The sequence below is a fragment of the Rissa tridactyla genome, chromosome 3 (genome assembly GCF_028500815.1).
Source record: "Rissa tridactyla isolate bRisTri1 chromosome 3, bRisTri1.patW.cur.20221130, whole genome shotgun sequence".
Taxonomy (NCBI): Eukaryota; Metazoa; Chordata; class Aves; order Charadriiformes; family Laridae; genus Rissa; species Rissa tridactyla.
This window is the reverse complement of record NC_071468.1, coordinates 84,065,805-84,093,610: the sequence shown is the minus strand read 5'-3', so window position 1 is coordinate 84,093,610 and position 27,806 is coordinate 84,065,805.

Below are 27,806 nucleotides of genomic sequence, written 5' to 3'. Positions count from 1 at the left end.
ATCTGCATTTTTCCACTGTAACAGAAATAATGAATTCTGCTACAAGGCTTTTCCAGTATAAATTTATGGAATAAAGTAAAACCTTCACATGAGATTTATCTGCAGCTTCTGAAACCATAACTTTCTAATCATGGCCTTTCTCTGTATCAACAATAAATCCATTTAACTGTCTAATAAAGAAGTGCTACAAGAGAGAACAGTCAATCTAGCAAATAATAATTGACAAAATTATATATCCCATATACCATGTTTGTCCATTTAAAACATTACAACTAAAATTTTTTTAATTGAGTTTCTAATTTGACCAAGGAGGGCTTTCTTGTTATTGTTCTTTTTGGTTTTGTTATATTTCTGTATTTTTTGATTGTTAGCAATTGCATTTCTACCATGATTAAGTAGCTAATACTTAGTGTCAGTTTACAATTCTGTATTTAAACAGTGGCCTGGATCTGTCTTTTTTATACCTTAATTCAAATTATTCTGTAAGATAGTTGCCTGTGATAGGGCAATCATGTATCTATCACTTGTGTCAGCAACTGTGACTGGCCAAATTAGATGGGATGTACTTTATTATTAAAAGAATGAGGAGAAATGTATGATCTGCTTTTTCACCTGCATATTGGTAGAGTTATTTGGGGATAGAAAGACATGAAAATTGTTTCTGTTGGAAGAGGAGACTTTAGGCTTCTTTTTTTTTCTTTTCTTCCTGTAAACAACTGCAGTAAGAAAAACAAGATATTTTTATTTTAGAATATTTCAATATTATAGATGAACTAGGAAACATTTATTACTAAGAGTAGCTCTGAAAAATAATCATTCTGCTTTGCAGTAATATGCAAATATTTAATTCTGTGATAATCTCAGTTATAGATTATTTACTTTTTTTTTTTTCCAAATAAACAGTTATTGTGGTTTAATCCTGGTAGGCAGTTAAGCACCCTAAAGCCACTTGCTCAGTACACCCCCTCAGAGGGATGGGGAAGGGACTTGGAAGGGCAAAAGCTAGAAAACTTGTGGGTTGGAGTAAAGACAGTTTTTTAAGAAGAAAAACCAAAACAAAACCCAAAAAAACCACCCCAATAACAGCAACAACAACAAAATCAAGAATAAAACCTGATGCCCAACCAGATCCCAAGCAATAGCAACTCTAGCAAACTTCCCTCCCCAGCTTTACTTGCTGAGCTTGACATCATATTATATGCGTTAAACCTTTGTTCAATTGCAATCAGCTGTCTCGGCTGTTCCCTCACAACTTCTTGGCTACCTCCAGCTGACTTGCTGGTGTGGCAGGGTGAGAACCACAAAATGCCTTGATGCTACGTAGACATTGTTCAGCAATAGCTAAAACATGGGTGTGTTATCAACACTGTTTCAGTCACAACTCCAAAACATAGCACCATACAATCTATTATGAAGAAAATTAACTCTACCTTAGCCGCAAGCAGAACAGGTTTATCTGCCTATAATATTTTCCTCCTCATTCAAAGGAACTTCCCTGTTTTCCACAATGGTATATAACTTTATTGCAGTCTCATAATTTTCCACACTTTACTCATAATCTAAGCTTGCAGAGAAAACATAGAAAACTGGTATTTTAGAAACCTTGAATTATCACATATAAAACTCACAATTTGAACTCTTTCAGGTTTTCTCATCTCTAGGCTGGTATTCTCAGACAAATAAATAAAGTTAACATAGTACCGAAGTTTGAAGCAGACCTCTCCAATACTGTTGCATGAAACACCACTAGGAAGTTTTAGTAACTTAAAGGAATAGGACTTCAAGTCTGGAAAGCTAGAAACACAAACCAAGTGAAATAATGAAAGAACAATTAAGTGAATGAAATAACCCTAACAACTAATGTATTTCAAGATCTCTAATGCTGGCTTAACTTCACCCAAGATTCTTAAGGAACAGCTGAAAAGGTGTAGCTTGAAGAGCTTTCTGGAAACAGTAGCTAAATATAACAATAATTTTTAAATTTCTCGGTTAAAGGTTTCTGCTGATGTTGGGGTCTCCACATGCTCTGGAAGGCCTGGTTGTCAGGAATTTGCTTAGACACAGATTACTGAGACCCAATGAGACTGGAGCCTTAGCAGAGGTCATCATCTACCTCATTCACTCTCCAAACTCACAGTTAGACTGGAGAGCTTTTCCTACAGATGCAGTAAATTCGCACAATTCAAGTTTCTCAGCCTTGACTTTGCTGCACAGCAAACAAGGAGGCTGTTGCAGTAGTTTGATCTACATGTGCTGTTGGTGTTCCCTTAGTATCTCGCTGCTGCATCAGTCCTGTAAACACTAATAAAGATGGAAATTCCAGCCGGGCTGTTGGACACCCCACCCCAATGACCTCCTTCCTGTCTTGGTATCCTGTAGGGAGTAAGCCAGACAATGCTGAGTGAAGACATCACAGCACTTTCTGAAAGTTGTTCCTTAAACAGTCCTTCATTGCTGCTAAGAATAGAAGAGAAGGGATTATGTATCTAAAAGCTTGGCTGTTGACTCCAGCTGTATCAGGGGGTTTGAGGTTGTTACTAATGTCTTTTCATCGCTAGTGTTATCTATCCTCTGTATCACATGGCTCCAGTTCTCCCTTGCAGGTTTTCCATGGAATTTCTTCTGAAATGTCCATGATAAGGATTTACAGGAAAAACAAGAACTCGGCTTCAGATAAGTTAAAGCTACATGAAGAAGTAATAGAAAAGGGGGAAAATATAGAACATTGAATCTTCTATACCTCTTAGTAACGTATGTAGCACAACCATAATTCCTCATTGTTTTCAACTTTTGTTCTCCATTCCCTCCTTGTATGTTTTCAGGCAAAATTGAGGTAATCACTCTTCTTCATATTGTAAGATGATTCAGCATGTCTGCTCTATTCCAGCCAGGAGCATGAGTCCCCAGTTTTGTATTTACACATAGTGAGTAGCTTTTCTTTTATGAAGAGAAAAGTTACTTATTCTGGTTTCCACCTGAAGGTACAAGTCAGGGACAGTGTATTAAAGTTACAACAGAAAATGGATGTTTATTGATATACAGTAATCAAAGTTTGACACTAATTAAGTGAACTGCTTCACTCTCTCTTCATTAACTGGATGAAGAAATGTAGATAGATAATTTAGTTCAGAGTATTTGTCTTCTCAAGGCTAGACATCTATTATTTGTTCTGTACCTGTCAGACAGACTTAATAAGGGCCAAAACTTGTATGGGACAGCACTGATTCTCTGAGCATATGAGCTCTTTTCATTTACTATAGCCAGGTGTATCTAATATGAATTAAGGAATGTAGCCTGTAATATCCCTTCGTTTTTAGGAGATTTGAAGGATTGTGTCAATCTTGGCAGTATTATGAAAAAGCCTGTCAGATCTTTCCTTACACTGAAGTGCTATTTCATTGATACTCTTAATTTGTTCATACTAGAATTCATCCAAACAGGTCCCAGTACTTCTTCCCAAGGACAAAAATTCAAAATTCTAAAAGATAACAATGACTTTCCACAGCTGTTTTTGATTATAACATCATATTTCAGACCACTTATAATAGCTGTTGAATAACATCATTGTTACTTAAATAAAAATGCTACCCACTGATTATCAGAATCACTTTTCACTTGAAATTCACAATTGCATCACTTATCACAGCAAGGAATCCATTTTACTAAAAATAATAGAAAGGGGCACACTGTATGCCAACTTTGTATAGCAGTTCATTTGAAACAAGTGAATTCAAAATGTCTGTGAAGAAGTCTTGTACTAATTACACTTTCTGTTTTCCTATAATTCATTTTCTAGAAGTTAGAAAATATATCGAAGACTTAACTGACACTTCTGACAATTTCCAACTGTTTTCTCAGACTCTTTTTAATGAATAAAAATAATGGATTCAAATAGTCCAACATGAACTTAATTCTTAAAAAAAATTAGACTTAAAAATAGACTAATGTATTACTTCAGTTGTACATTTTTTAATGTTAGAGGTCACTTACATTTTCCTGCAGTCAGAATATTTCTTCTAAAGAAATACTCACATCAAGAAATCAGAGCCATGAGCCAGAAAACTGCATTAATACAAGTTTAATTTTAAGGATGTTAGTCCAAATGTGGTTAGTTCTTTCAATGAAGCTCTATTATTTTTATATTTTCTATAAATATTAGTTTAATGATAAATTTCATAAAAGTTTGAATGTTTTAAATGACATCTAAATCATAGCAGAGGGTAAATTTCATGTTTTTCTTTGGTAAACTTGAGCCTAGCTTTTTCCCTAACTTTCTGAACAAAACTAAATGAATACTGGAAAAAAAAAAACACCAAAAAACAACTCAGATTTCAAATAGTGATCTCTGAATGCATTCACTATCTACAAATAATTGGTGAAATCCCTTTATGTTTTTAATTAAAAATTGTTGATTCAAAATGCTGGTCTTCATATAATTTAATTTAAAAAAAACAATTTAAGTATGAGCAAATATGTACAGAACAGGAGCTGGATTATGGGCAGGAGTGGCCTAAACGGATTTGAAAAAAACCGCTCAGATTGCTAATCCATGGACTGAAGGTTTAACTTCTTTGGGTTAGTGTACATGTTGGTCTTGTACATAGACCAGTCACAAAAGAGAGAACAAAACCACATGTATCATTACTGTGGTTTGTTACTGTTTATTCATTATTTTCTATTATGTTATGGTTTAGGAAAGTTACAGTAATTCAATCAAATTGCAAAAACAACATTATGTGAACTAAGCAAGTTTTTACACAGCATGAATAGCACAGAATCCAACCCCCTAGGATAACATTCAGCAACCTAAATTACATGACCATCCTCCAGATTCCTGTCTAAACTCTATATACTTGCCAACTTCTGCAAAAAATTGAGGTGAAAGACCTAAGGTTTGCAGCCAAATTCAATACAGAAGCACATTTTCTTTTCAGCAGAATAGTTGAATGGGCAGCATCCTGCAGAAAAAAAGAAAATAACGTAAGATCAGGTCCTGAAGGACTGTATAATAACAAGTGCACACATATGGGATACGTAAGATGTCCTACATGACCATAGCTCCAATTTGTCCTAACTTCTTAGTGTTAAGCTCCCAATAAAATAAAATAAAATAAACCCAAATTAAATTAAATTAATATCTGCGTGCATGTCTTCCCATCTTCATAGTCTGGCCCACACAACGCAGTGGCCATTGCTGCAATTACTTCAACATTGCTTCCTATTGCTTGAATGCTTTTACAATGTTTTGTCACGTGCCCAGCAAAAGATTCATGAAGTACATCACACACATAACCAAAGTGAACCACTCTAATCCCAAAAAAATCTTTTACATATAGCCAGCTAATTCTTGAGGTTTGGGCTTAAATTTATCACCTAACCTCAGGCACTTGATTGTGCTAATTAACCCAGGAGCTAGGGCTTCACCTATTCTTAATGAAGCAAATTATCTTAATGAGGGAGAAACTCTCTTTAGAAGTGCCCACATGCCTCCAGTGTAATACACAAAGAGATAATCTAAGGTGGTTAGTTTCCTAATTTAAACATAGGAGTAATTAGCTAAATGGGATGACTTCAGAGTCTGGATTCTGTTTGAGTCCATTCAGAGTTTAGGAAACTGAAGTTCTATCATCTCTGTTTTAGGAAACAGAGCCTTTGCTCTGGTAGGAAAGCATTCTAGAACAGGGACCCAAAAAAATGCGGGCAGGTATTTTTTTGAAAGATAAGTGTGTGAAAAAGCCTGTTTAAAGCCTGGAAAGTAGTGGAAAGAAAAAAAAAATCACTTTAGTTGTGGGATTGTCCTTCTGTCTTATCCTTTTGGCCTACTCAGGCACACACGATACCTGACATTCTGGAGGACCTAATGCTTGGGCATTTGATGTTCCTTACCAAGCATACCTCTGTCTACAACCAAATAGTCTTGGTATTACCTATCACCTCTAGCCTTTAATTAACCTGAACGTGTCCTGCTTAACTGGTAAGGGACCGCTAATGAGGATTGTACTGCTTCATTACCTTACAGTTATGTTATGCTACTACTGTGAAAACTTGCTTTATAGATTACTTAGAAAGAATGCTTCAGTATATCACTTACTAATACTGTGGATTTTGTGTTGTTTTACTTCTAATCCCACCCTCACTTGTGTTTTACATGAAGTATTTAGATGCATACTGCCCTAAAAATGAACTCCTTGGCTATTTTGAATTTTTATGTTATTACTCAACGGTCAATTAATTCCACTTAAGGTCACAGTTATGCTTTTTTTATTACTTGTGATGATGTTTTTGTTTGACATTCATGTTACTTTGTTATATCTCATAAAAGTGATTAATGAAGAACTCCTAACTGTAAAATACAAGATTTTTATTCTTGTCACTGCTGCTACATAAAAATTTCTAAGTATTTGAAAGCCTATTATACAAGCTAAGTCAAATTTGCTCCATTCTTAAGACTTATCTAAAAAATTAGATTCTTTAAGAAATAATGGAAGAGAGTATTGTCCCAACCCTTGAAACACCACTTAACTGAGGGAGATGATTTCTCTCACTACCATTCAGCGTATCAAGAAAGCATGATTTTTTCTTGCTTATGCACAGTCTACATTAAAGATTAATCTAAAACTTAAACCCTTACCAATCTGGATCTTGTATTAGGTATTATGACTCTTGAACAAAATATATCCAAATGTACTTACTGAGGCCCAACAGCCGTACTCATTTAATCAGAAATATTTATTAGCGTGCTTAATTACTAGTTCAGTTACTTTAAAGATGCCCTTTCCTTACCCTTTTCCACGGACATATGCAACCTTAGCTTTCCAAGCCATATTTCCCACATCAGTTTTATTTTGCTGCTACTCTCTCTAAATGTAGTTACATTAACTGAAGGCAAAGTAGGTGAGAGGAAGAAATTGCATCTGGGATCCCTTAGTTAAAGGCAGTTGTCATGTCACAGGCCAAAGATATCAAAGAAAAGAAAACCTCAGTAATCTGCAGGACAATCAGTCAGAAAAGGAAATTAAGTTTGGGCTACATTTAAAGGTTTTCCTGACGTAGCTATGCTGCTTAGAAATTTTACCAGACCAAGGATCACTTCTGGAATAGACTACTCTATTTAGAACTTGTTCAGTCTGATACTCATAAACTCTGAAACTCTAAAACATCCAACCTAATGGATGTTTTCCAGTATAGTACAACAAGCAGATCCCTGCAAGTGTTGATACCCTTTGAGATACCTGACACAAGAACTTGTGTGTATGACTGTGGCATGGAGCAATTGTGAAAGACCGACTATTCTGTCATCAATTACGTGTGAGAATTGCAGAGCTCCTGCCATCTGGTTACGCTACATTCAGTTATTCCAAAGAATTTAAATTAGGAAAAAGATCGAGTACATCTGAAAAATGTCTGCCCACCCTCTACACCGTTAATTAAACAGAATGAAGTATGTCTAAGCCCGCTTGGCTTAGGCACTGTCAGTCATGTTGTGGAATTTTCCTCCTCTTTGAAAATTTAAAAGGGCACCATGGAAATCAATATTCACTGTGCAGAAATTCATCAACAGCAGAAAAGAAGTCCCAACAAATAAGTTGCAGTATAAGGAAGTAACTATAAAAAAAAATTTAAAAATTCGCAATGCAATTTTTTTAGTGTTAGTATTGTTTACATAAAACTAAACTGATGGGTATTATTCTGAGCGCTTTATAGGTATGAAATATTTATTCTGCCTTTGTGCAGCCTGCTTAAAAGTCACTTAGGAATGAAGAAATTCAGACAAAAGAGGAACAGGAAATGTTTTAAAGTGGTGCCAATTTTAGTCAAATTGTAACAGTTTCAAAGGATTTTCAAATTAGAAAGTTTCAGAGAAGTTGGAAGAAAGCAGAAAGGGGGGAAGAGTAGGCACATCCTACACCTGCATTGGAGTCAGAAAGACATGAAGCTTTCCTGGACCAACTCTGGTGCTGCCATCACTTCCTGGAGCTTCAAAGCCCCTTTCCAATGACCATGTCTGCCAAGCATGCTCTGCTACATTTCTCAAGTACTCCACATTCATAACTAAGAAGTACAAAAATGCTAGAATACGTCCATACAAGTGACATTTAGAGTTGACATTTTCATTTAAATTGACTTTTAAAGTAATATAAGCTTTCATCTTATTTCATATTTTTGTTAATTGTGTTTACTTTCTCTTGCAATACATCTCTTACAGCAAAGTACTGAAGAGTCCTGTGGAACTCTGGCTCTTTTTTTTTTCCAGCTCCCACTGTCCGTTATAACAAGCTCTATTGAGAATGAATTCTATCTCCTCATCAAGGGAGATCATGATACATCTGAAGAGAAGAAATTGATTTAACGATATATTCATTAATGACCTAGATGAGGGGACAGAGTGTATCCTCAGCAAGTTTGCTGACGATACCAAGCTGGGAGGGGTGGCCGACACTCCAGAGGGCCGTGCTGCCATCCAGCTTGACCTGGACAGGCTGGAGAGCTGGGCAGAGAAGAACCAAATGAGGTTCAACAAAAGCAAGTGTAGGGTCCTGCACCTGGGAAGGAAGAATGCCAAACACCAGTATATGTTAGGGGCGGACATGCTGGGAAGCAGCTCTGAGGAGAAGGACCTGGGGGTCCTGGTAGACAGCAAATTATCCATGAGCCAGCAGTGTGCCCTTGTCGCCAAGAAGGCCAATGGCATCCTGGGCTCCATAGGGAAGACTGTGGCCAGTAGGTCGAGGGAGGTCATTCTCCCCCTCTACTCTGCACTGGTGAGGCCACAACTGGAGTACTGTGTCCAGTTTTGGGCTCCCCAGTTCAAGAGGGACAGGGAACTACTGGAGCGAGTCCAGCGAAGGGCAACCAAGATGATTATGGGACTGGAGCACCTCCCTTATGAGGAAAGGCTGAAAGAGCTGGGACTCTTTAGCCTGGAGAAGAGAAGGTTGAGGGGGGACCTGATTAATGTTTACAAGTACCTAAAGGGTGGGTTTAAGGAGGACGGAGCCAGGCTCTTTTCAATTGTTCCCAGTGACAGGACAAGGGGCAATGGGCACAAGCTAGAACATAGGAAGTTCTGTTCAAATACACGGAAAAACTTCTTTACGGTGAGGGTGACAGAGCACTGGAACAGGCTGCCCAGGGAGGTTGTGGAGTCCCCTTCTCTGGAGATTTTCAAGACCCGTCTGGATGCAGCCCTGAGGGATGTGCTTTAGGCAACCCTGCTCTAGCAGGGGAGTTGGACTAGATGATCTCTAGAGGTCCCTTCCAACTCTGAAGATTCCGTGATTCCGTGATTCCGTGATTCCGTGAATGAATTCCAGCACTCAGAGAGAGTAGGACCATCAAATTAAATAGCAACTCATTCGAAACATAGTGTATCACATTCTTTGTTGAAGACCTTATTTTCCTTTTATCGAAATATCAACTCTTCTAAGGAAAAATTCATTTCTGCCAAAAAATTGTCAGGAAAAAAGTCTTCTTGGATTAATCTTTCTAGCAAACTAATACTCTTGATTGCATTACCTTTGCTATATTTGATGGGAGGCAAGCTGCTCTACTGCTTCCTCCCACTCCTCCAGGAAGTGCAAAACTCATCCTCCTCTTACACTACTGTAGTCTTTGTAGGTGTGTCGGCAGCAGGGATTAGGTAGGCAGTAGACTTGTTTTCCCCTGCACCTTTGGAACAATTTCCTTATTGGAATTGTGCATAAAAAGCCTGTATTCTCTGAACTGTCTCGATAATATACTCTGGCACATTGAGCAACAGAGAAATAGCGAATCAGGTTGATCTTTTCTGAAAAGATAAAAATCAAATAAAAAAAAAGAACACCCACCTCACCTCCTCCAACAACTATGGATGATAATGCTCTCCTTTGGGAACAGTGACATTGATGAAGCTTGATACATCAGCCTTTCTCTCTCTCTCTCTCTCTCTCTCTCCCTCCCGCACCTCCCGTTTAGTATAGAAATATCAGCAGAAATATGATACAAAGTATAGAGGGGTTCTTCCATTACTGTTGTGTTCCTCACTGTGAATGAATAGAAGCCTGTGTATGACTTTTGCCTCTGTCCGCTTGTCTTCCATTCTGCAGGGTTTTCCATCCACTAATTTATTTCCTGCCGCCATAATTAATTACATGAGTTAATTAATGATCTTACTGTATATTTTACTGTTAAGGTGACTGAACATAGATACAGGTTTCCCAGAGCAGTTGTGGAGTCTCAGCCTTTGGTAGTAGTCTATTGATTTTGACTCTTTCGGCAGTCAAAACCCAACTGGACATGGCCCTAGGCAACAGGCTCTACCTGACCCTGCTTTGACAAAGGGCTTGAACTAGACAATCTCCACAGGTTCCTTTCCCCTTCTCAGCTACTCTATGATTCCATAGCTGCTCTAGTCAAACTGATCTAGAGAAATTCCCCATTGCACATGATTCAGCCATTTTCCATGTTAGAACTAAAACCTCTAACTGTCACAACAATCTACTGCCTTAAGACTAAAAAAAATAGCCATTTTCTCACTACTTATAATTCCTGTTTATGTTTTTCCTTTTCTTCACAACTTTCCCCTAATTTCCTTCCTAACATAGTTCCCAAAATTTGATTGGTATGAAACTAAGCACTACTGGAAAAGGAGTGTAAAGTACTGTAGATCCTTCCACAGTATACCAGCTATATTTCTGTATTCAACCTTCAAAATTGCCTTCAGAGAACTAGGTTCTCTGAAATTATTCCTCTTTCAGAGGCATAAAAATATTCCTCTGGAATAATTTCAGCTACTGAAATAAGCTACCACAGTCACTGAAGCAATTCTTTCCTGCTCACAGACAGGCTTTTACGAGGTTTAGTTGATGTGCCAAATATTTTAGAGAACTTTATTATTAAGGACAGCTAATTTTTCACTGAGAGTCATAATTGTAGAAAACTTCTATGCTTTCTAATCCTGGTGAAGACTTCTTCAAGGTATCAGTAGAAAATGAGCAAATATTAACTGTTTGAATACTGCTCAAAAGAACTGAATACATCAAAAAGTTTTGAAGTGTTTCTCTCTGCTACCTTTAATTGTCTGCACATCACTGCATCTGCCTCTCTCCACTACCATGCTTTTGCACATATTCTCTGTTTCTCTATCAGCCTAAGACTAATGGTTCCACATGTGCCTATTCTCTTGTCACTCAAATTCCTATCATCTAGAAGCGTACCTCTTCCATCTGCTTCTCTACTTGAAAAATTAAAAAGAAAATACCAAAGAGGTGTATATATATATATACACACGTGTAAACTAGCTCAATATGAATTACATTTCTGTATGACTTGTCATCTCAGTCACTGTCTTCTCCAGTAAAGCCTAGAGACTTTTAACCAGACTAACCACAATTTGTGGGGAAAAAAAAAAAATATTCTGGATTGTGACTTTGGATGATAGTCTTTTCAGGACAGGAATTTTACTTACTTCCTTTGTTCCAGAGACTGCAAAAAATTGTTTATCTAACATAGTCTAAACATAGTTTATCTAGCAAGTCCTAGTCATATTCATTAGAAAACTGGAATCTTGCTTATAAATTTGCATAAAGGCATTCCGCTGTAGAAATGGTCAAGAGTTCTCAAGTGTGAAAAAAATAAGAGTTTTGACAGTGAATTTTCTTCTTTTTCAGGAGGTTCTAGACTCAAGACCAGAAATCATATAGGTATTAAAAATCTTGCCAATTTTCTCTGCAGAATTGTGTGAAAAAAACGATGATTTATCTTCAGTATAATTTACCTCACCATCTCACAGGTACAAAAATCCTAGTATGACTGCAGGTGTTAGAAAACAGTGATGGAAAACATATTTACAAAATTCCAGAAAAATATTTAAAAATATTTTATTTGTTGGAGTTTCTTTTTCCCACATTTCATATGCAGTTTCAGTCGTAAGTAGGTTTTCTGATACCAGAAAGCGTGAAAGCAGAAATGGTTCCCAAAAGATAACAGAATGTAATAGTTTTTTCTTGTGAGCTGAATCTAAAATGTGGAAAGATTGATTTTAAAATCAGCAGTTCATCTTAAATCTTCAGAGACATTGTAAGTCTCTTTTTTTTCTGTGTTTTTCTCATGATTACTAATGATCCGTAATTATGTATCTTTTTCAATTATGTGTATGTATCCTCTTTTTGTGCATGTATCTTTTTCAGCTTTCTCTTCATATACCTTACCCATTCAAAAATACGTAAAAATTACCCTTTGACTAGTACTGCATTACAGCAGGAGAGCTCATAACAGCAAGGTTATTTAAATGTTGGGATTCTAATTCTATTAGTGAAAGACATATTAGTTTAAAAAGAAAGTGAAGAATCTTTTTACACTAAAAAATCAAAAATAATTCTGGAGACAATGTTAGTGTCTGAGAAAATAGAAATATGAAATGTAAGACTGTTCCCAGTCTTTGGATGAAACCTTCTATGGTTATGGTAAACATTATTTTTCAATTTAATTTTGTTGCAAACCTTTGAAACTGCATGCTGAGTATGTGATTGCTGAGATTTCTCTTAGCCCAAAATAGAAGTGGTCAAACCACTTCTGTGCAGTGTGTGAGCTAGCGCTTTGAATCTTTGTTTGGCCACCTCCGTATATCAGGCCTATATTCTTATAATATGTGCAGAAGGCTATTGCCTGCTTAAAAGGTCTACAGAACACAGAATTAAGTAATTTTCCATACAGTGTGATAAGTCCTATCACCATGTGGGGTTAGCATGGCAGTGACAGTAACCTGGTTTCTGTTGAGCAAAAAGTTTTCCAGACTCCACTGCCTGTACCAACCAAGGCATGACCCAAAGTTCAGCTCCAAAATGGTACATAGGTCCTCTGTCATGTCTGTCATCTTAAGCAGAGGTTTTAGATAAATGGGCAACCTGATGAAAGCAGATGCCTACAAGTGAGCAATGGAGTTGATCTCTATGTCTTTGCTGAACATTATGGATGCTTAAACACATCTCTAAAGCCCTGCATATGGGCTTTCAGAACTTGATTTTGTTGCCATATGCAAATGGCATATCTAATGGCAAATCTAATACATTCAGGATGTCCCATGTATCTAAGATATTCACTTGGTGCTGGAAGATATGATTGGGACCTAAAGGAAACTCACTACCATTCCTTCTAGAATAAGTCTGCAGCCAGATGGACATACAAAAAGGTACTAGAGACATGTCTAAACAGCTGAGGAAAGAAAAATTTTGAAGGAAACTTTAAATATCTAATACTCCTTCACACTATTCTTTTCCTTCTGGATTTATGGATAATGTCTAACACTTAGACGTTTACAGTTAAAATCTCCATATACAATGTAGATCCCAAAAGGAAAGTGAAAAATTAGAATTCGAGTCCACGTCTTAGTTCTTTTTCATCTTTCACTTTAAACTTTTATTCTTTTTCTAAGACTCCACAGGAAGAGCGCATTTTAAACTTCAATGTTTTCTCAGGAATTTCAATACAACTTACAGACACTATGCTATGAGAGAATGCTATCTACTTTGGTTTCTCTCCTCTCTCTCCCTTATAATTAGAGGCAGCTTAATTTAATGATTTCAGAGCTTTGTACAGAACAGACAGATATTGAAATCAAGGGAAGAGCACATGCACTGTATCAGAGTTCAAAGAAAAAAACAACAAACCAACCAACCAACCAAACAAAAAGCTAACATTCTCCAAGCAAATTCACTGCACAAGGTGTAAAACCCAATTTAAAAAATCATCCTAAAATAAGTATTATTATGCATCTATAACACTATATAATGAATTAAATGTAGTCAGTATTTAGAAGATTAATAAACTCCCAGATCCTATTTTCTTTTTTTCTGAAGACTGCAAAAGAAAAACATGATTAACTGTTTGGGCTCTACCTCTTACCAATAAATGCTTGTATAAACATAAGTTGAAAAATTGTGATATTGTGTTGCTCCAGACTGAAGAGCAGTCTTGCATACAGAAACCTGAGAGATGGACACCAAGTCAGCACACGTTGAAACTGTGTAAGAGATACCAGCAATAGTGCCTAATTGGCTTGAGTAATTATAAAGATCAGAACTAGATGATATTCAGGCAGCAGTGAATTATTCAAATCCCAAAAAATGTCACTGAGAACTAATAAAGCTTAACACTTCACCAGGTCTGATCTGACACTGTTTTACTGAAGTTTAGACGAAAGTGTGTTTAAATCACCGTAGTTAGAGATGGAACAGCTCTTGATGGAGTCTCTTATTCTGCCGAATTCCAAGTAAGAAACAAAATAGGGGCTAAACATCCAAATTATAAAAGCCATATAGATGTGAGTATCCATACTATAGTATCCAAAAGGAAGAAGAGAACTCAAAATATAAGAATGCATTTCTAAGATCTTTCAATATTTTCAAATCAGTATATAAAAATGCATTCATCTTTAGATTTGCAGACCACAATTAAAAAAGGCCCACATCACTGGCTTCTGGTCGAAACTAACAGGTTGGTCCAAAGGCCAAGGATATTCATAGAAATGTTTCCATAAACTTTCAGGAGGCTTGATAAATAACAGTTAAATAGACATCTAGCATACCATTTAAGAATTCTGCAAAAACAAGCATCTCCCCCCTGCCCAAGAAAAAATAAAGATGATGAAATAAAATTATGACTTAAGTGCTTGGCGAACCCATTGATAAATCCTGTGAAAATTATGGCCATTTCCTCCCATTATCTCAAGCTCTAGACTTTGGTTACTAAGAAATATCAGGTTTATTTTAAAATTTAATGCTAAGAAGGAATTATTTCAGTTATGCTTTCCTCTGGTCAGCAAGGCTGTATACGTGTATTTCATTGAATCAGGGTTCACAGCATTCCCATCAACAACAGGAAGACCTAATTAGTTTGCTAAGGTCCATGAATGAGACTGGTACCTATTTTTGAAATTTTATGTAGCTACTAAAATCCACCAGAATGCAGTAGGCTGTCCCAACATCTGGAAGTGCTTAAACAGAATTCATTTGTTAGTAGATGACTGTGGAACAGATTTATTGGTATATAAAAATATAAGTCAAAGTGATGAGATCGTGTATTTTTAAGCACATTACTGAAATCATGTTACTTATGTAGAATCTTCACTTTAAAGTAAAATGCAGCCGTTTCCTGCTTTACTTTGAAAAATTTAAGAACAAATTTTAAAAAGGAATGTATTAAAATTAATCCTAATTTTGAAAACTAACATATGCAAAGATAATTACTTGCCTTACTAATGGATTTCAGATGTAACCATTTTTTTTAACCCTGCGAATAAATTAAAATGGTCTTTACCTTATGAATATGAAAGTCCCTTCTGTGCTGTCTATCTGGTACATCGGTAATTAAGGATTTAGAGGCCCTTTGCCTGGTTCTCCTCAGCGAGGCACGTAAAATCACCAAGATTCTGTGACTACCTTTGCAGATCCTCTAGATTATAGATACCAATGCTCAGTGTTTACCCATTTTGAAAGTTCTGGAAACACAAGTATAGATAAATTCAAAGGAACTGCAATTTCACAGTCCCCATTCATTGATAAATTAAAGCCGAAAAGGAACTTGTTCTCCGATAACATAAAGGAGTATGAGTAGACATAAACTAAAGATCCGATATATTTTCCCCCATGCTTATGTTTGAGATGCTGGCAAGTCAGGTCATGTTCTCTTTTTCACACATATCAATAAGGCTATGGTAAAGAACAAGGGATTAGATTCACAAGGAGCACTGCAATGCCTAACTTTTAAGTGGCCAGGAGACACGGTTGTCCAGCCTTTTCTACATAACGCACCAAGATAATACACTTATCAAAAGTATTTGCAAAAAATAGCATACTGAATAGGAAGCACTGAAACCACAGCCACCTAAAAGGCTAGAAATAGAAATGCAGCAGCTGAGCCAGAGATTGAAAGTCAAACAAAGGAGGCTGGATTCAGCTGGCAGTAGAGGTCCAGTGTTCCTTACAGTTCTTTGTGTTTCTCAGTTCAGTTCAAATTAATTAATATACCATAAAATACATGGGGAATTTTCTTATCTACTTTAACCGGCAGATATAACTGCTGAAGAATACTTTTGGATGGAAGGGGCAGCTATTATTTAAATCCAGTCTTCATATTTCCTCCTCTTCTTCTCCTTCCTGTTTGTACAGGATGGAGGTTGATCATTGTTCTAAAATATAGTGAGGTTTCTGGAAGTTGTTTGTTGGTAGCTGGTCCTCTGTGTCCCAACAGAATTTGAATATCCAGGAAGTTTCACGAAGCTCAAGTTGTTTTCCTTTCATTACCATTTTGTCTTTTCCAACCATTATATTCCTTGATGAAAAACGATCAGCAGTAAGATCAGAGGTACAGTTCATAACACTCTTGCTTCATCAGCTGAACAGGGCTTTCTAGGTAGAACCAGTCCTGTTCTGTCATTCCAGTAGCATAGAAGCATATGTTTGAAAACATTTCTTCCCTCATCACCCATGGTTCCATTGTCCTCCTTTCTTCTTGCATTTGCCTACCTTGATTATGACCCCCTTTCTTCTCTGACCCTGATTACTGTCTAGCTGGTTGATTAGTGTTGCTTAGCATTTTAATGACTTTTATGACTTCTTCTTAAGGCAATGTACTCATGGAAACAAGAAGAAATAGGCATACAAAAGTCTGGGAAAATAGGATACTTATAATGTGGTTGATATCATTTATATCATTTAGGATCTGAATTTCCAAAGTACTGATAACTTTGTAAGAAGCTGTGACCGCTATTCAGCTTTTGTGAAGCCTAAAATATTACAAGCCAGTGCAAAATAATCAAAGAATTCAACCTGAATTAACCTGTTAATTTTACAGCAATCTCTTCTTATAGAAGAACACATGAACTCAGAACGACCTAATATTGTTTAGTATATTGATGCTTTGCAAATTTGTATCATAATCAGCTGATTACTGCTATTTATCTATACCATGTGTAAAAAGAGATGAGTAGGACTTCTGCAATGTGTTACTTACAGTTTCATATTTTTACACTTTTTTATTTTACAAAAGAAACCCACAGGCTTTTTTTCTGAGGTGTTATTGGAGGTTGATTTGAGGACAAGAAATACTATGTTCTTCAGATTCTCCTCTGATATAAATCAGTCTTCATACTGCAGATACATTATCATTCCTGAGAGAGCATTGCATGTGTGAATAGATTATAAAAGGTTAACAAATATCAAAAGCATGTTAGGCTTCAGTACCATATATTACAGATAATTACAAGCATTTAAGTAAAAGATTTTACAGTTAACCTATTGATCCATTGAACTTTAGCAATTTACAGTAACTGGCTGACCACTCAACAAATGATATATAATCCTTTATTATATTACACATATGGCCATCAATAAAATGTATTTTAAAATAAAACATTATTCAAATGCATATTTAAAACTACTTCTCATAAATGTCTGAGTTTAATTAGTGATTACTGTCACTGTTTTTTGTGAGCTCTGATTTATGAGCTTGAACAGCTTTGGGGGTTCCTGTCCCTTGCTTTCTACTTTATCCTTCTCAGCAAATTCTTCTTCTGCTGAAGGAAAAGCTATTGTTTTTTTTTTATATAGGAATAGGTGCTTGTAAAGCGCTGGTGCAACCTATGTATTATACAGAACCTTACCAGAGTACTGCTACTGAATTGGGTTTTCTTTAATACAATAGGCTATTAAAAATAATTAAAAGATGATGTACAAGTCACGAGTTATCCATGAAGCAGGGTGGGACATTGGGAAACTAATAGAATCACTGTTCTATATAGTTAGACTGAATTGGCTCCACAGACACTTTTCATTATTAATTTATTTCTTTTTTTTCATCTATACAGTTCTCAGTCATTATCAGGAACCTATCCCATATATTTATTTTAACTGAAGATCAGAAAATAAATGTGGTATAAATGTTGTTCTTGTCAATAGGCTTTTCTGAAAAGCACAAAGGGAATTTTGAAGACTGTTCCTTTTTTTTTAACTAAAAGTGACAAACATAGTAGAGCTCCCCCCGCACGCACCCGACCCTCCCAATTACTTCATTTGTGCAAACAGTAAATTTATGAACATTCTTCTGCTCTGGAGCCTATAACTGCACAGCGGCACTGTGTGTAAAAGCAGGTTTATAGCCCCTAACCATATTGTAAGTGCTTAACCATAATTTCTAATGATGTCTGTTGGACTTTACCCTAGGGATCATATATCTGTCTAAAAATGAATTTCATAGATGCAAGTGTATTTTGGTCCAAAGAAACTACAGATTCACATTCGTTGTGCATATTTGACCTCTGCCCTTCCGTTCTCAATCACAAGGGGTATGAGGCTGTTGTCTTTTTCTGTCAGAGTAAAACTGTCATTCGCTCCATTAATGAGAAATTCAGCTATTGATCTGATCTTTGCTCCACTGTTATTGATTTCTGCTCTTTGTTTTATCATTTGGACCTAGAACTGTCAATAAGTTATCGACTGAAGAATAGAAAGTCAATCATTTGTATTCTCCTTAGAGCTTGTGGAAATTGAATTTATCTTCATATTCATTGACATTTTACTATGAAATTCTGAGCCTTTAATAAATCTGTTTCCAGTTATTCTGGGCTTGAGAAGTTTACGATTGTGAAAGGTATTTTTGGATGCGATTAATTTACAGATTAATGGTTTCTAAATGGCAATAGGAACAACTCAGCATTAAACATCTGTAAGTCAGCTTATGCAGTATATCTTTCAAAACAGATTAAAATCATAGCTCCTCTGATAGTTTAGTATTTTACATTCATGCATCAATACCTGAATCGCTATTAGGTTTCATTATGGGTTCTTCTAATACAAGGAAAGAGTAAAATAAACAAGAGCAGAATATAGGAAGCATTCACAGGAAACATTAACAACTGCAGATTTCACTGTGGTATAGAAAAGAGGGACTGAAGCAGAAAGGATGACTTCAGAGACCTTTTTTATATATAGATTTATAAAGAAATCATTGCTAAATTTAATTTTCTGTTTGGATCACTAGTTACATGTCCACTTTGCGGAATTCTGAATTCCATGCTGCACGATCTCAGATTTAGAGGCATACTTAGGTCATTAGTTTTTCAAGTAACATTTTTTCAGGTCAGTAGATTCTCTGTGAGTAATTTTTTATGTTGTATTTTACTTTATACTTCTGTACATGGTCTTTCAATTGAGTCTTCTGGGTAAACTAACAAAGGAGAGTAAAGGCCAAGAAAACGTAGGCAGCTGTATAAGCCATGTTGCCAAAGAACATTACCTTTCAGAACAGTACCCTTTCATTTGACCGGATACCCTGTGTCAAATACATGCATTATTGGAAGACAGGCTGCCAAAGGTATATGACAGGAAAGAAACTGTCTCCAGTGTTTGAGGGAGCTGCTCACTTGGCACTTAGAGACACAAGGAAGACGACAGAAATAGATACCAGTACGTGTCAGAAAACACCATTTCTTCTCAAAGAACACATATCAAGAATCCTGACACACATAAACCTTACCGGAGCTTATAAAAGCTTTGGATGGGAATCAAAATGTTAGTGAAATGAGCAGGAGCAGATTAAACAGACCATGGTAGTATTGCAGGAGAAAAATTATCACTATTCAGGACATATCCAAGTCAATTACAATATTCCCATCAGTTTTCAGGAAATTTGTGTTGGTTGGACTGTTGTTGTTGATGATGTTCTACACTCAGGATCCATTTTTTTATTAAAAGGATCAATTCCTACTTTCCTGATTAAGGAAAAATGAATGCTGCCATTATTCAAATGGATGGAAAAATAAATGCTGCCATAATACATATGTGTCTGAAATGGACAGGGAAGAAATTTTTTTTTCATTTTGAGAAATTAAGATAAAAGTGAAAATATTTAATTTTTTGATAATACAGACAAGGAAAATAGTCTCTGTAGTTTACCCTAGGGATAATTTGGAATCAATACAGAACGGAAGGAATGTTGAAATTTGACAAGTTTTCATTGCAGAGAAGCCCCTTTCAATCTTCCACTGAAGGACTGCACTATTATTGTTTTGATCATATGCACACCCTGTAGAGAGTTTCATTCCCTTTCTGCACACAAAACACATATCATAATTTCCTAATAAATGCTCTCCTTTAATAAATGTCCTAATAAATGCTCCCCTGTCACAGTCATGTGATACACCCTTATACTCACATACAAAAATATACATGAGACTGTGCACATAAAGAGACCAGAAGTATAGAATTTGCCATGAGTCCATAGTTTTAAGCAAAAAAAGCACTGTCATGTATTACAGATGAGTATTCTGGTGGAATCCAGCAGGACAATGCTAGTATTTACACTTTTTTACATGACGGTAGTTTAAGATACTAAAGACCATAGTGTAATCACGGTATGGTTACTCTAGATATGCAGTGAGTACTCCAGTGAAGATTCAGAGCTTATGTGTATTTCTGAACCATCAAAATTGCCTGACGTTGGTAGAGGAGCTCTTCATATTTACTCTCATAAATGACAGAATCACATAATCACAGACTCACAGAATTGTAGGTGTTGGAAGGGACATTTGGAAATCATCTAGTCTAACCCTTCTGCCAAAGCAGGTTCACCTAGAGCAGGCTGGACAGGAATGCGTCCAGGTGGGTTTTGAATATCTCCAGAGAAGGAGATTCCACAACTGCTCTGGGCAGCCTGTTCCAGTGCTCTGCCACCCTCAAAGTAAAGAAGTTTTTCCTCATGTTCAGATGGAACTTCCTATGTTTGAGTTTGTGCCCATTGCCCCTTGTCCTGTCACTCAGCACCACTGAAAAGAGTCTGACCCCATCCTCTTGACACCTGCCCTTTAGATATTTACAAGCATTGATGAGATCCCCCCTCAATCTTCTTTTCTCCAGGCTAAATAGACCCAGGTCTCTCAGCCCATCCTCATAAGAAAGATGCTTCAGTCCCTTGATCATCATTGTAGCCCTCTGCTGGACTCTCTCCAGTAGTTCCCTGTCCTTCTTGAACTGGGGAGCCCAGATCTGGACACAGTACTCCAGATGTGGCCTCACCAAGGCAGAGTAGAGGGGAGGATGACCTCCCTTGACCTGCTGGCTACACTCTTTTAAATGCACCCTAGGAGACCATTGGCCTTCTTGGCCACAAGGCCACATTGCTGCCTCTTTATCAACTTGTTGTCCTCCAAGACTCCCAGGTCCCTCTCTGCAGAGCTGCTCTCCAGCAGGTCAGCCCCTAACCTGTACTGGTGCATGGGGTTATTCCTCCCTAGGTGCAGGACCCTACACTTGCCCTTGTTGAACTTCATGAGGTTCCTCTCTGCCCAACTCTCTAGCCTGTCCAGGTCTTGCTGAATGGCAGTATGGCCTTCTGGTGTGTCAGCCACTCAGTCAGATTTGTATCATCAGCAAACCTGTAGTGACCCCTGAGGAACACCGCTAGTTACAGTCCTCCAACTGGACTCCGTAACACTGGTCTGAGCTCTGCCACTCAGCCAGTTCTCAATCCACCTCACTGTCCACTCATCTAATCCACACTTCCTAAGCTTACCTATGAGGATGTTATGGGAGACAGTGTCAAAACCGTTGCTAAACTGGAGGTAGACAACTTCCACTGCTCTCCCCTATCTACCCAGCTAGTCATGCCATCTAGAAGGCTATCAGGCTGGTCAAGCATGATTTCCCCTTCGTGAATCCATGTTACCACTGCAAATAACCTTCTTTTCCTCCACATGCTTAGAGACGACATCCAGAATGTACTGTCCCATTATCTTTCCAGGGATGGAGGTAATGCTGACTGGCATGTAGGTTCCCAGATCCTACTTTGGTCCTCCTTCGGTCCTCCTTCTTGCCTTTCTTGAAGACTGGTGTGACATTGGCTTTCCTTCAGTCCTCAGGCACCTCTCCAAATTACTATTTGCTTGTAATTTTTGTTAAGGATCTGGTTTAATGCATAATAATCCCTATTCAGATCAAAAGACAAGTTAACACTAAGGTTTCTATTGTTTTTGAGGAATTTTATGTTTTGCTCTTTAATCAAGTTCTAGAAGCTTAATCACTCTATATATAATGGACACATTTTGTTGGACATAATTCTATACACAAAAAAAATCCTAAACACTTAACTTTTTTATATGTGAGAGGTGCCAGTGTACTTAACATCAGTCTCCCTGTCTTTTCACAGAAGTGTCATGTGTCATGAAATCACTGTCACCCAACATCTTTGGAAATTTATCTGAAGCAGGATAAAGTTTTGAAATCCAAGGAAATTCCATGATTACTTGAATGAGGAAACACTCAGCAGAACACTTTTCATATTTATGAATTTATTTATCTCATGATGATTTATAGTTGCATATTGAATGCATGGGAACTTTATATTGAAAAGAGGAAAAACCTTGGAGGTGATTTAAGAATATTATCTCTTTGAAGGTGAGTAACAAATACAATTACTGCAGGTCTGTGAAAACTATAACTACTAGTTCTGCACATAATAATGAAGTGTAAACAGGAATTTGGACAAAAAAAGAAACAGGTTCCATGCTAGTAGACAAATGTGATCTATTACAAAGTTTCACAGAGTTTAAATACATTGTGGTTTTATATTTTTGGTTCCAAATACTAAGAATAAAACAGCTATTACGTTTTTCACAGTTCATTTCTGGTTTTTGCCCCACAGACCTTGTATAACAGGAAAATGTGATCCCAAGTTAAGTCTGCAAAGTCATTGCTTCTCAGGGACTCACAGCCAGTGGTGTTTAATGACCCGTACAGGCTTGCTCAATAGGAACTGCTCTGCTCTCCTCAAACGGATGGGCTATCCCTTAGAAATATGTGCTTTTACATTACTTTTAATATTAGTATATAGCTTTGCACTCCAGTCTACTAGAACAGATTTTAGAGAGGTCTGATCACTGGGGAGAAAAAAAAGAAAAAAGGAACGCAGCCTATAAATTGCTAGCCAGCAGGAAAAGATTATTTTTGCTTGATTTAACTAAATTGGTTACTTCACTTAGAAACAAACGTGTATACTCTATAAACTTTTTTATTTATAAAACTATTTTTAAAATCAATTAAAACAATTGCAGTTTTTCAGACTAGCTTTCTCTATATTTCACCACCTTTTTCTAGTCTCCGTAATAGGAGAGCAGACAAAAAAGTATTATGACTGAATCACTGCGAGAAATATGCATAATTTATGTATTGAATGATCTTGCTGATTTTCATTTTTGCAGTGTAGTGCTTCATTTATTTGCATTCCAAATAACCTTTTAACCAAATATTGTATTCAAGAACCATGGTGTTCAAGAAGTGACACTTGGAAAAGTGAATTCTCAGGCTAAAACACGAATTTATTGCAAACTTTTATCTGTGCTTAAAAATCGAAAGATTGGTAATAAAAAAGTAAATAAAATTCTTGTCCTATCTCATTTAAATAGGAATTCTGAAGTTCAAGATTCCTAAAAGAAAAGGACTCAGTTACAATGAATTCCCTTAAGAAACTTTCAAAGAGCATCAAGAAAGACTGAACATGAGACCTTTAACGTAGGAAAGGTCTATTCTTAAAGGCAGTTCTGGAGAAATTTTGGCACTGATCTCAGTCTTGAACCAGAGCATATTCTTGTGACAAGGACAATTTGGTTGAAATTAATGAATTTCCAAAGTTAGAAAGGTAGGGTTTTTTTCATATCAGAGATCCCAGAACAACAAGGAGAGCAGAAAACACTTCATTGTAAAGTACTTTGGCTTTCAGGCTTTTGACTTGCTTCCAACTCTGTTACTTGTTGTCATCTAAAAAAGAGAATTCATCTAGAGAAACCAAATCATGAAACCCTTTATCAAATGTAAAGATGAAGTGAATGTAAAACTATAAGCAACATTTAATCAGTTTCATTGTTTAAATACTATGCATAGCTGTCAAAACATAATCAGGAAAAGCTACCAGCTTTTTGTCAGTCACTGAACAAACTGATTGACACAGAATCCTGTGTGAAATTATGTTATATAGATATATATAAAAAGATATATAAAAGATACCTTCATTCATACAATAGTGAAGAGATCATCAAGCTTTTAATACTTCTCTTTCTTAATTAAAATATGTATCAGTGCAACCATTTTTGCTAAAAGTGAGAGAATGCTGCAAGACCTTAAGGGTATGGGCTAAAAGTGGGGTTTTGCCCCATTTGTTAGTTCAATTGAACTAGATTAGCATGAATGAAAAGCGTGGGTGGGGCACTGAAATGCAAACAACCTGAATCTTGAGGTTTTAATTATAACTTATCCTTTTAGCCAGGCAGCTAGGCCTGGGAATTATCAAGTATGGTCCCAAGAGAAAGGGATCAGCATTACTTCTATTATGAAACACGATACATGCTTTCAAACGGCTTGTAGACTCTTCCCAACATGAATTAAATCTTGAAGTGCTCAAAACACTACTTTGTGGGTTTTTAAGTCATTTTAAATAGATCTTATTTCCTGATCAATATCCTCCCATTTGTTGGCATACCCAAGCGCCCTGTTAAAGATATGGATATTTTTCTCTTATCTTCTCTCCCTGATTTGCAGCATGATGCGTGAAACAGATAAAGTGGGATGAGATCACCCTGTGTTTGCTATTGTAACTTCATGAAATTGTATTTCAGTTAAATAGATTTGGCATCATTTCTTAGGAAAGTTATTAATCATTCTGTGCCAGGAAAAAAGATTTCAGAGAGAAATTTCCCTTAAGTGAAGTCAGTGGGAGTTGCTGTTATCAAAAATTTGTCAGCAATCTTCCAACAATTATTATTTTGCATGGCAATTCTTACAGAAAAAAAAAAAGCCCTACTGAAAACTACTCTGTCTCTTCAAAGTAAAAAAAAAGTGTTCTTATTAGTTAGCTGGACTTTTAAATTTAATTCAACATGTATAGTCATATTACATACATGTTTCCTTTAAAAATACAAGTATTAAAAATCACTGGCTGTTTTACATATTTTTCTTCCTGTGATGATTATTGGTCTCTACTATCCCTATTTCTGCTATTCTTTAGGGCTTTATAGACCATGTCATTCTTTGATCATTCTCACAATTTCTCACTATTAGCACTGCTTGCTAATGACAAGTGGTTTAGGGTTTTTTTTAAACTCTTGTTGAAAAATGAATATATCTTTACTTTTTCCTCTGCCTGCCTGCTATTGAAATCAAAATCAGGACAGGCATGACTTTCCAAAAGACAAAATTTTGTGGAGGAGCCAATGATGGCTGTTCCTTGAGGGCAGATGAGCCAGAAGTCAAGGTGACCACTAACTGCACCAGCTGGCAGAGATTCCTCGAGCCTAAGTGGGGCCAAGGTGGTGACAGCGACAGGCTCTGTCACTCATCTACAAGTGATAATCAGGTAATGAGCGGAGTCCAGGGTCCAGTCAGGATGTCCTGTCAACACATCAGGCTTGCAGGGGACAGCACTACCTGTAACATAGGACTGAGGTCCTTCCAGGAGAGATGGCTGAGGACTGGCACTCCAGCAGTGTTTCTGAGGCAGGGACTAATGGCCCTGTGCTGAGCTGAAATGGGGCTCCAGGGCCATGGGCCAGCAGTGGGGAGGCCCCAGGGGGTGGAGGGGATGGAGACTAAGGTCTCTTAGTGTCCTCACTTATTCCATGTACACTGACTTTCCCATGTTCAGGGCAGATGATCCTTGAAAAACCACCTACTAATCCTAAAAAGACTTTTTCTTCCATGCATTACATCATCTCAAATCCTATTCCGAACTGTAGCTAAATACTTTACCTGAAGGGTTTGAGTTGACTTTTGTCCTTCTTAGCACTTGTCTAGGTCTCATATCTATATGCACTAACGTCTCATAAATCCTTTGTTGAGAAATGTAACAGAAATTTCTGCTTTACATGAAATATTTAATTTCTTCTTTTGCTAAATCACTATTAGGAGACAATTTTCTGAGAAACTCGTATTGTCCAGTTTGCTATAGGTATTGCTGTCAGCAACAAGATTATCTTGTCAAAGAACTTGTCATCAGATTGCAAACAAGTTTTAGTTTTATCTTTACTGACCTTAAGCACTACTGTTCTTTTCACTTTCTTCACTTTTCCATCATATTTGTATCATATTTATCTTATCTGCTCTAATAGCCAAAATACCCTACCCAAAAATGCGGTTGGGCAGACAGCACATTTATTTCATTTCAGACTATGCAACATTTTTTCCAAATGTTAAAGTATTATTGTTTCTTAGAAGCAATGGTGAGCACTTTCTCTCTATGATAGAAAACCATCACTTAAAACCAAAACTGCCATTTACTTGTACCTCAACCTTTCCTTTCATTTATAATCATTACTATAAGTTGTTGTCAATATCGAAGAGATTTACACATTTACACTAAACATGCATCTTTACCCCAAAGCACTGACACTGTACCACTGCTGTCTGTGTTAGAATGCTTCTGTATTCTACCTTTTATACAGAATGTACACCTCAACCTCAGAAACAGGACAACTCCCAAGTGTCTAGAAGTTCAGTTCCTTTTGAATCAGCACCTGGAAGTTCTGATACATATTTCACAGAAACACATATTCACAGTTCAAAATTCTTAAGTTTAATCCTTTTTGCTCTAGCTTATGAAGAAATATGTAAAAATCAACTTCTTCTTTTGACATAATTAATCATAAATATAACACACACTTATTCAGTTTTTCTTATTCCAAAACCCCCTGCAAATCAAGGACAGTTTTTTGCAGAAACACTTTCAGTGGGCTAGTCATATGGATTCTCATCATTTTCATATATTTAGTAACAACATGAAATGCTGACTGGGCAAAATCAATTTTGAAAAGTCTCCAAAATCAGGTTTTGTATTTAATCACACCGAAATAGAGGCTCAGCGATGCATAAAAGGAGAAAATTAATTAGTATGTATCATGAAAAGACTGTTGCATCCTAGAGAGCCATCCAGCCTAGGAAAAAGGATCCTGATACCTGTAAGGCAATTTTTACACTGACAGGCCTTAAGACTGCTGTTTGCACTGACTGACTAATCAACTATTAACGAGTTGCTTGGAACAGTGTTTTTATGTGAAATGATGTGAAAGTCAAGGGGTAGCATACTGCAAGCATGTGACTGGTGGACATGGACACTCGACTTGGGAAGGCAGCACAAAACCAGAGACCTATTTAAGAGAAAGATTCTACTTCAAAGAGTATGTGCCAGATCCTGGCATAAACACGGAGACCAGATGTTGCTCAGATTTAATCTAAGTGGAAGCACCTAAAATCCAGGAGCAGCATCCACCTTTACAACCAACAAATGAGAATATTAAATGATTAGAGCTAGTTAGTAGCATTTGCCATTTTATCTTCTCTTAAAAAAAAAAAAAAAAAAAAAAAAAAGCCAAACCAAACATGGATAACAATGTATGAAGCAGGGTAAATTTCTCTTCCAAGTTATACAGCACTAAGCCTGATTCGGAGCTTGGGGTGAGTTACCTGCCATTTCCTGGGCTCTGAGTAAAATGAGCCAAAGCTCCTTCTCTGGAGCTGAGGGAAAAAAGCATGGCACAGTTTAGCATCACATGACTGAATTCTCGTCAGTTCCCCAAAAAGAGTCACATCACATGTCCTGCGCAAAGTGGACTGCCCCTCACCTGTTCAGTAGAGTACCAAGACACCAATCAGCTTAAACCAAAACCTTGGCAGAATCATGATAAATATTACATTTAAAGGATCTAAGTGACCTTGCCCAGGTGCTTTGGCTTTACACCCGTCTGGTTAACATACGTATGTCAGCCATGTATGTGGCTAATATGGATGAAGCCA